We start from the raw sequence: 10027 nt of genomic DNA, 5'->3' as shown, positions 1-10027 counted from the left end.
TGTGTGGTTTCTGGTTTCCTTGACTGGATCTAACTGATCACTACAATACTGTTTTATGCAGGCATAGGTTTTGTTAAAGTTAGCACAGCTATTACTTCAGCATGCATTTAGAAACACTAAAGGGGGGATACTTTTACAGTAGTAATTGATGTTAGGAGAGTATAATAAATATGTATTTGGTTTTGTCCTTAATTCCTGGCCCACAGCTCCCAAATCCCTGTGAATTTCCCAGGTGATAGGAATATCTGAATGGAGGCTTTTTGCCAGAAATGTCAAGGCATGGTTAGAGGCTTCTTGGGGGTGAGGAAGGACTGGAGATGCTCTTGAATGATAGAATTTGAAAAGCTTCCAAGCTGGTGAATGTGTGTATGGGCTGAGAGAGGGGATATATCCAAACTGCATGAGGACAAAAACCTTTGTCTCCAGACAGGACAAGATGTGGCATCGCCTTGTGGGCACCAACTTCCTGGCCTCCGTGCATCACACAGATGTGTTCCTACCTGGAAACACCTGCACGCTTGCCTGTGTGCCTCAGCACGCGCCTGTTTGTGTGGCTGCTTTCTCATGCGTTTGCTCCTGTGGGTGCAGGCACATGAGTGCACCTGCTCACGGGTGTATGTGTGTGTATGCAGGGGGGTGGAGCAGGAAGGGCGTGAGGATGGTGAAGTCCTGGATCTTTCCTCAAATCACAGGCAGAACTAGAAAGTTTTTGCCCTGACAATGAAAAACTGAAGGAGTGTGCAGAGGATAACTAGCCCCTGATGCTCTTCAAATCTTGCGCTAGAACCCTCAGACCCATATCAGAACAATGCCTTTACTCACAGATACAGCGATAGCAATTACAGCTATTATCATGGATAATTAAAATAACAAGGTCATGTCCAATCTAGCTTGTTAGCAACACTCAATAACTGTAATAACTAATGAGATACAGCCTCCTTGCTGATTAAATCATGTGGTATCATTCCTTTGCAAAGTTCATTTAATCTCTGCTTCTATACTCTCTTCATATCACCCTAAATTAGCTGCTGTCAGAATAATCTTTCTAAACAGAGCTCTGATCATATTACTTGCCTACTCAAAAAAACCTCATGATGAATGTTCTCCCACCTTTTGACGAATAAAATCCAAACTTTCTGGAGTGGCATTCGAGGACACCCCTGAGCTAACTTCAGAGCACCTCTCAAATCCTGGTGTGAATCCCTTTAATTATCCCGAAGTCAGAGATGATGTTCAAAATATGCAACAGCCAGTTAAACTTGGCCACCACTCAATCAAAACCAATGGAGCAGGGTCCCTCAGGTGCCTGGTACTGGATGGTAGGGAGGCTGAGGCAGCTCAGGGAGCAGACAGGATGGTGATGTGGACACTCTGGGGTGAGGACCAGAATATTCCAGTCTTTGAGAGCCTTGCACAACCTTCTTTTGTGTGCACTGAATAGCAGCCCAGCTGGCTTCTCTCATCTTAGCTTTCTTTCTTGAATCAGCACCATAATTTCTACCTTCTTGTCTTTCTACATCGCTCTTACCTACACCGTAAATAAAACTTCTCCCCAGTTCAAATCTGGCAGATCTCTAAGTGCTAATTCAGATGTTGCCTTTCCATGGAGCTTTGCCTAATCTCTGTGGCCAAAAGCAGCATTTCTGTCCTCTGAGGGGCCGTGGGTCATCTTCTGCCCACTCTTGCGTCATTGCTGACAGAGACTGGCTGGGTGCTAACCAAGCCATTTCTTCTTCCTGGACAGAGAACTAAACCACATTCCCATCTCCACCGGGAGGCAACGCTGTGGCTGGGCTTTAGGTAACAGAATGTGGGCAGAGAGGGTGGACGAGGGTCCTACATCTGTACCACAAAGCCCCTCCCACGCACCCTTCCTCCTGGTTCCCTGGAATGTCAGCTGGATGCCAAGGAAATGGTGATGGGCCCAACGGCTGCACCGAATTGCAGAGCCAGGAGTAACAGAACCTGGTCCCAGAGCCCCTGTCTGGAGTGCTCCTCTCCTGAGACCACCATGAACTGTTAGAGTGAAAGATACAGTACAACTGGGTACCAACAAGTGCCTCTGTCCTTGCTTATTGCTGTTATGTAGCTCTTTTGTTTCATCTCTTGATTGTAGATTTCATGTTAGAGTCCATGCGAAGTTCAACTTTCTTTTTTCTTTTCTTTTGGTACTGGGGATCAGACTCAGGACCTTGCACTTGTGAGGTGGGCAGCAGTACTACTGAGCCAAGTTCAACTTTTCTGATATAATTCAAATGTACAAGGAAAGCATAATGGATAACATAGCAGACATAATATACCTGTCAGTAGCCCAGAATAAATGTTACTGCTGACTGATGTTTGCTTCAGATCTTTTAGAAGTGATCAACTTTATACATAGAGTCGGAGTCTTGATTTTCCCATTTTACAAATCTCACTGTTTTTCAAGTAGTAGTTCAGCTTTCGAGAAATGCTTCATGAAGTCTGTCACAATGAACTGTGCTCTTACCACGGATAGTAGATTTAAATGTGGTGTCCTTCGCTATCAAATTTCTGGAGTCATTGGCTGATGTGTATGTAATAGTTTGATTCCATGAAATTCAGTGAAGCTAAATAATTCATGTTTGAGTGAAAACCAAATCTGTTGCTTGCACTGGTATTCAGATTGCCTCTATTATATGGCCACAGCCTGACTTTATGGGAGAGGAAAATTGGTTTTCTTGGAAATGAAAAAATTCCAGATGTTTTCCGGAGACAAAATTTATTTTTCATGGTGTGAATATTGTTACTATTAACTTTATTTTATTTATTGATTTATTCTTTTGGTACCATCAGGGATCGAACTCAGGACCTTGTGCTTGCGAGGCATGCGTGGTGCCATTGAGCTAAATCCCTGGTCCTTCATTTTAATGTGAATCTTTATTAACTGTGGGATTTTTTTAATATTATATTTCTATTATATTAATGTACTCTACTAATAGATATTATATAAAATGTGGTATTACTATATTAATAGACAATATGTTCTCTTACTTATTATTCCAGTAAAGTTCTATTTCTAGTCTGTCTATATTTATTTCTATATTTCTCTTTCTCCTCTCATCTTTAGACACACCAGTACAGTTACCTCTAAAGGCACATATCTGCAATAGAAAGCTTTTCATATACTGTTGTCTTTGGACAGAAGGTTGTGACGCTGTGCAGAATCAGTCTCTCCCACTTGCTGCTCATTACAGTTACTTTAAGAATCCTAATTCCCCAACTGCATGTCATGTGGATTAAGCAGCGCTCTGGAGGTAGAGATCAAGCTTCAGTATATTTAAAAAGTTCCAGTGATTTCAACACACAAATTCGAGAAAGAGTGGTTTTGAGTTTTTGGTTTTCAGCTATTATTTACATTTTCCCCCAGAACATTCATGGACCATGAGAATGAAGTCGTTTCCTTTATATCATATAAGCATTGCTTTGATCCATTTCAAATGAGCTACAGCGGTATCCTCCTGTGACCAGCCCTTCTCCATGGCAACTCAGTTTATTATTTGTGTGTAAATGGAATTTCGTATCCTCAGCCTACGCTCTGGTAAATTGCTTGGTAACCTTCTTATTGAACAATAAAAGATTGAAACTAAAATATTTATTATTATATTACTAGAAATTACACATTATAATAGCAGTGGTTATTTTTTTCCTTCCACTTGTTAATAATCCAAAGTCACTTAAAACAATATCAGGACTACTTGCTATTCATTTAATTTCCTTCTAGAAGAAAAAGTTCTCATTAATAATTTATTTTCTCCAGACCATCTTGCCTATCTCATTAAATGGCACTTTAGTGAATGTAAAAATCATCGTTCTAAGTCCAGAGACAGAAGTGTCTGAATTGGGGAAATCATGACCTTCTCTTTGTCATTTAAGCAAATGTCTCCTAAGCGTAGAAGTTTACTTAAGGAGGCACAAGTGTGGGGACCATTTCCAGGGCTGAGCAAGAAGGACAGAGGTCAGAGTGGTGTGCATCCTGCTCAAAAATTATATACGGTAAAGTAAGTGCTATTTCCATTTTCCTCAAATAGACAGATCCCAACTGGGCTGCCTGTTGCACAATCCCAAGGAAAGCTGTCTCCCTCGCACCTTCATGAGGAATAATGACAGGGAAGCCCTGAGCTGCCCTCCCTCAGCAACCTCCGACAGCTGCAGAGGAAGTTCAAGAGCTCATTGGCTAGGACTGGCTAGGACTTCCCTCCCAGGCTCCCTGACTGTGGGAGCTCAGTGAAAGCACTGAGTTCTGATTCTTGTAGAGACCTGTTACGGTTCTAGGATGAAGAAGGAGAACTAGGCTGTGGGTGAGTTTGAAGTCAATTGTTCAACTGTTCTTTCTCCACCAGACTCCTGGGCCCTAGCCACTTACTTAAGGTCCTTGGTCACATTCTAAAGGACTGCAAAAAAGCGAGCCACATGCTAGACTTTTCAGTGCCTTTTCACTGTTTTACTGCCCCCTCTGAGTGTTTCTCCTGACCACCTGGAGGTGCCCTTGCTCACACTCGTGGCCCCTGATGCTTGGATTTGTTTTACTCTCCCTACTTTTCTACCTTAGGAAAATTGCAGCAGGGTGATTAACCCATGCCAATCTCTTCTGCATCCCCTATAAAAGACACCTTTCAATTCAGGTGGTGAAAGCCATGATAAGGTTTCCCACATAGTTTAGAGAGGAATGCAGTGACAAATGCTGAGGGAAATAGTCTATATGTAAGAAAGCAGGAAGTGTCAGGAGAGGCTGTGACTATGGACAGAAAAGCTGCTGATGTCTCACCGAGGAACTGAAACATACATCCTGAATAAAGGTCGCAAAAGAAAAACTTCTGTTTGAGTGCCAGATATAATAATTTTCACTACACTCTCTGCTTAGTAAGTCACTCATATTTCTGAGTTCCTGAATTTTTCTTTTACATTTATATCTCTCCCACATTCAGAGTTTATTGTAGTTCATGGCATGAAACAACTCAGTTTTAACTTTTCCAAATGGCTACTCTGTTTTGTTTTTTGTTTTTTACGGTACCAGGGATCAAACTCGGGTCCCTGAGCTTGGGAGGCTGGCACCAGAACCACAGAGCTAAATCCCTGGCCCTACTCTGTTGTTTTAACATCATTTAGTAAAAAGTTCATCTTCTCTTCAGTGATTTAAGTTGCCATCATTGTCAAATAGTAAGCTTTCACAGGCACTCGGGACTATTTGTAGAGTCTCTTATTCTGTTTCATCGCATTGTCTGTATTTGTGCTGGTGGCACCATTTTCATTATAGAGGCCCAGTATTATGTTTTATTCATTTGAGACAGGGTCTCACTATGTAGTTGAGACTGACCTGGAACTCACTGTGCATCCCAGGCTGGTCTCGAACTCACAGAGATCCTCCTGCCTCAGCCTCCAGAGTGTTAGGATTACAGGTGTGCACCACCATGTCTGGTTCATTTCTCTTTTTCTTCTATCAGTTTCTGACTTTCTTGCCTGTTTATGTTTTCACGTGTGCTTTACAATGAACTTGTCTATAAAAATGTTGCTATTTTTATTGGGATAGCATTAATTTTTATATTAACTGCTGGAGCTTGACATTTCCGATTTGCTGTCCTACCAGAGAGCAAGAAATGTCTTTCTCTTCTTTCAAGTGTGCTATTAATATTTTTTAAGGGTGCCTTGAAATTTTCCTCGTATAGCCAAGGCAAATCTCTTTTTGTTCAGTTTATTCCTAAGAATCCCACTTTTATTTTATCGCTAATAAACTATTTTTGTTCTATCACATCTTCTAATTAGTTATAAATTGCATAGATGAAGGTTATCGATCTTTCATTGTTTATCTTGTGTCTTATGACCTTCCTGAATCCCCTGTAGTCGGCACTAGCTTTGTCATTGATCTTCACCCTCCCAGATGCACCATTTTGTTATTTTCCCTGAAGTCCTCACCAGCCTGCACTCTGACATGGACCCTGCAGCTGGCCTGGCAGCTCTGGATATTTATTCCCTCCCCCCATGAGATTCTCAGTATTCCTCATCTCCCAGCTTTGCCGTAGGTATCGATTACCATGGGTCTTCCATCTCTCTCACCGGTCCATCCGCAGTGCTGTTGCAAGCTTTGTGGCGAGATTTAGATTCAGGTGGTTTCCATTTTCATATAGGAAAGGCAAAACCCCGATTTGGTTTAGTGCAAACCATTTCTGACATGCAGAAAAGTAGAGAGAATGATATAAGAAACAGCAATATACTCAATGTTAAGCTTTGCCGTTTTTTACTTAGTTTAATTTTTATTTGTGTTTGCCTCAGGTTACTTTTCTTTTAGTGGAAGGAAGGCATGAGAGATCTGCCTAGGCTCTCTGTGATCCTCACCAATCACACCCCCTTCTTCTCAAGCAGTAACAACCAGCCTCACCTCAGTATTTATAACTATTGCATAGACTTTGCTGCTTTAAATATTTGATCTTTATCAACCATACATTATTGCCTTGAATGTGTATACACTTTTTTTGAAAGTAGTGTTTCACTGTGCACATCCTTCTGTAACTTGTTTTTTTGTAATTTACTCATTTTAGCCTCTGAACAGTGCTCTGCGACTGGGTGTGTTTATTCACTCTGTGGATGTACGGTGATGTCAGAGGTTTGTTTGGATTTCTATCTGAAGCTGCTGCAGGAGGGATCCTCACAAGCTCCCCATTCCCTGGAGGAAAGTCCTACAAGGTGTGTATCTGAAGCTGGAAATTCTGGGTCATACTGAAAACTGCTTTACCACATGATTATTCCTCAGTTCGTTGCTAAAACCAGCATTTATTTGTAGACACCAAGTTCCTACTCTGCAATGAGAGAAGTGTGGCTCACAAACAGATTCACTTGGAATAAACTCTAAAAGACCTATCAAGCCCCAATCTTGCCTGCTAAACCTCAGCGTATGAATGAGACTTCAGGTACAAATGATAGTGAATATTTATTGATGATCTGCCGAAAAAACTATATTAGCGACCTTCGTTTTTACAAGCGTCTGATGAAGCACCTACATTTGTGTAGGTGAAGTCATTATCTGGCAGGATTTTTTTGAACAGGCCGCTAGCCTCCCTCTCAATGGGCCCTGCACGCAGTCTGTTGGCTGGCTGCTCCAGTCGCTAAGTAGGGTGAGCTGTCAGGCAGCCACTTGAGTCTCCTGTCTCATGCACCATCTCAGCCAGAGATGTAGGCTGTATTTATTCTTTTTGCAAACCGAGTTCTGTTCCCCAAAGTCTAACAAGGCTTTGCAAAAAGACAGCTAAAGGGAATTACTAATGAAAAGACTATAACCAAACTGAACCAATCCAATCCAGAACAAAAACAGCCTAAAAACAGTAGAGCCGGGGCTGTAGCTCAGTAGGAGAGCACTTGCCCAGCATGGGTGAGGCCCTGGGTTTCATTCCCAGACCTCCAAAATAAACAACAAACACAAATATAGACTTCCTTGCGGGAAGAATTAATTACTGCTTTGGGTGTGTCTGCGAGGGGGGTTCCAGAGAGGACTGAGGAAGGGAAAAGCCTCTGGTGGGCAAGCACTGCTTCCCAGCTGCAGGCCTGGATAGAGCAGGGGACAGGGAGGAGGGGAGGCATCCATCTCTCTCTGGGTCTTCTCCTTGAGCAGGCACATTTCTGCTGCTGTTGCTGCCCTTGGACATAAGACTTGAATTTCTTTGCCCTTTAGGCTCTAAGACTTGTACCAACAGCCTCTGAAGGTTGGTGAGCCCTGGACTCCAACTGGAGAATGCGTGTCTAGCTTTCCTAGTTCTGAGGCTTTCAGCTGCTCAGACGGAGTCCTCACGGACGCTTCTCTGACTGGTGAATGGCCAAGGCTGAGTGCTGCATCCTCTGCGATTGTGTGAGTCCATTTCCTGATAAATGCAGATAGACACCTGTTCCACTGGTTCTGCTTTCTGGAGAGCTTTGGCTATTGTGGTGGCCAAGTTTAAGAAAGTGGAGTGTAGGAGGGAGGCTTGAGCTAGAACTACAGACTTGAGATCCCCACTGTAGACAAATGTGGACACTACGGGCATTCGAGAGGCACCTCAAAAGCAAGAGGTCAAAGGAGAAGACAGCATAACCACCTGAGAAAAATTGGATTGCCTCTCAAACTGTTTTATGCAAATGGGAAGTCTTCTCTCAAAGGACCCAGTTTCAAGTGAGGCAGTCATTTCACAGGAGCAATTGCAGAAAGAAACCACACACAAAGGCATGAGAGAAAGTTTTATACCATCTGTTGATTTTTTTTTTTCTTCCGCTGGTAGGGATCGAACCCAGGGCCTGAGGCAACCTAGGCAACGTGCTAGCATCTGGCACATTGGAAGGAAAAGATAAAAAAGACACCATATCTTATGTTTTGCAAGCACTTTAGCAGGCTCAACGAGAGTCCTTCTGGGCAGGGAATAGGAGACATTGGTGCCTCTCTCTCTGATGAATCAGCAGAATGGGCTACTATGTATTAAAATTGCAGTATTTTTGAGTGGTAAGAGTTAAACATAATTGGAAATCAGTATAAGTGTGAAGTATAAAGTTCCCCAAAGGGAAAAATTTCTCCAACTTACTCTGTCATGTAGGTTTGTAATGGCTTCTCCCGAGTAGGTGATGTGTGTTAGAAGCTTGTTGGTTTTCAAGCTCTCCTTTTATGGGGTATTTTTTAACACCGGCTCAGGAGTTCCAGGCACACAGTGGTGGAGAAATTCCCTAATTGCTGGTAGGATCTAACCAATAGAGGTTTTGCAAATTTTTTCTTTTTTGTTGTCATTACAAATTTTTGTACCTGCTACCTTTATGGGTAAATCAAATAGAAAAAGAACACACTCACACACACACACACACACACACACACACGCACGCACATGCTCACACCAAGACTCAGGAATATCTTATTATTTTTATTCTGAGGATTTTATTCTGGAGCTTCAAGTATTGATCTTCTTCTTATACAGTCACATTTCCTGCTACTAAAATTGTTGCCAGTGTAGGGGATGGAATGGAGTCTGTTTTCCAGTGTGTGTTCTGTAGCACACAAAGTCTGTGGGATTGTTGATTTAAACAAAGGTCCTGTCAAATAAGCGTTGGGAACACTGGATTAAACAAAATTAAACCCGCAGCCTACACAAGGAGAATGTACTTACATTTCCCGGATGGCATTGTGGTTCTCAAACTCATTTGACCCAGCCTTGTGTTTTTTTCTATCTACATTGTGGTGCTAGTGCTCCATGAAGGTGTTTTTTGATACATGAATGTGGGGCATCTCTTGCTCATATTTGGGCCATAATTTCCAGGTACTTTGCCTTCTAAACAAGTTTAAAGATCACTGTGCTGTGACACCTAAAAATCTAGGGGTTAACTGAACAATGGGTGCAGTATGTCAAAACCTACTGAGTGTTTCCTAGCATGCATCTTCTGCTAACAGAGCTCCTGAATTTTAACTGCCCCACAAAACTACCCCTTGAAAGCCTCCCTGGCTTCAGGTGAAGACACTGTTGCATTCTGAAGGAACTTAGGTGAGAAATCTCTCTATTGTGTCTCCAAAGAGAGAAGCAGATTTTTAACTTCCTCTCCTATTTCTTCTGGCTGGAATCCAGTCATGATGGTAGGAGTCATAGCAGCTGCATTGGGGGTAGAGGTGAAAGCCTTAAGTCGAGGATGGCAGAGACATAATAGCGGATGCCTGGCATCCTCATAATTGTGGCGCCACCCTATCTGCCCAGGAGTGCCAACCTAGTTTTTCATGTGAAAGAGAAATAAATATTAGTCTATGTGAGCTATTTATATTGAGGAGTCTTTGCTATGGCAACTGCATTGGTACCCCAAGTAAGTGCGGAGTTTAGGGGTCCGGCTGAATGTGGGTCACCTCGAGTGTGTGATGCCCGCGCTGGGTGCTAAATGCACTTAGAGCAGCTCCAGTGTGTGAGCCTGGGAGCTGAAAAGGCTGTTCTCCTTTTCAGTTAATTCTGTGGCTTTCTTTTTGATATACTTCTTGTAAACAATGCGTATTAGCTGTGACCTACCTTCCGCCAGCATTCAT

The sequence above is a fragment of the Fukomys damarensis genome, unplaced genomic scaffold (assembly GCF_012274545.1).
Source record: "Fukomys damarensis isolate Sample0158 unplaced genomic scaffold, DMR_v1.0_HiC HiC_scaffold_18, whole genome shotgun sequence".
NCBI classification, from domain to species: Eukaryota; Metazoa; Chordata; class Mammalia; order Rodentia; family Bathyergidae; genus Fukomys; species Fukomys damarensis.
Note: the sequence above shows the minus strand (reverse complement) of the source record.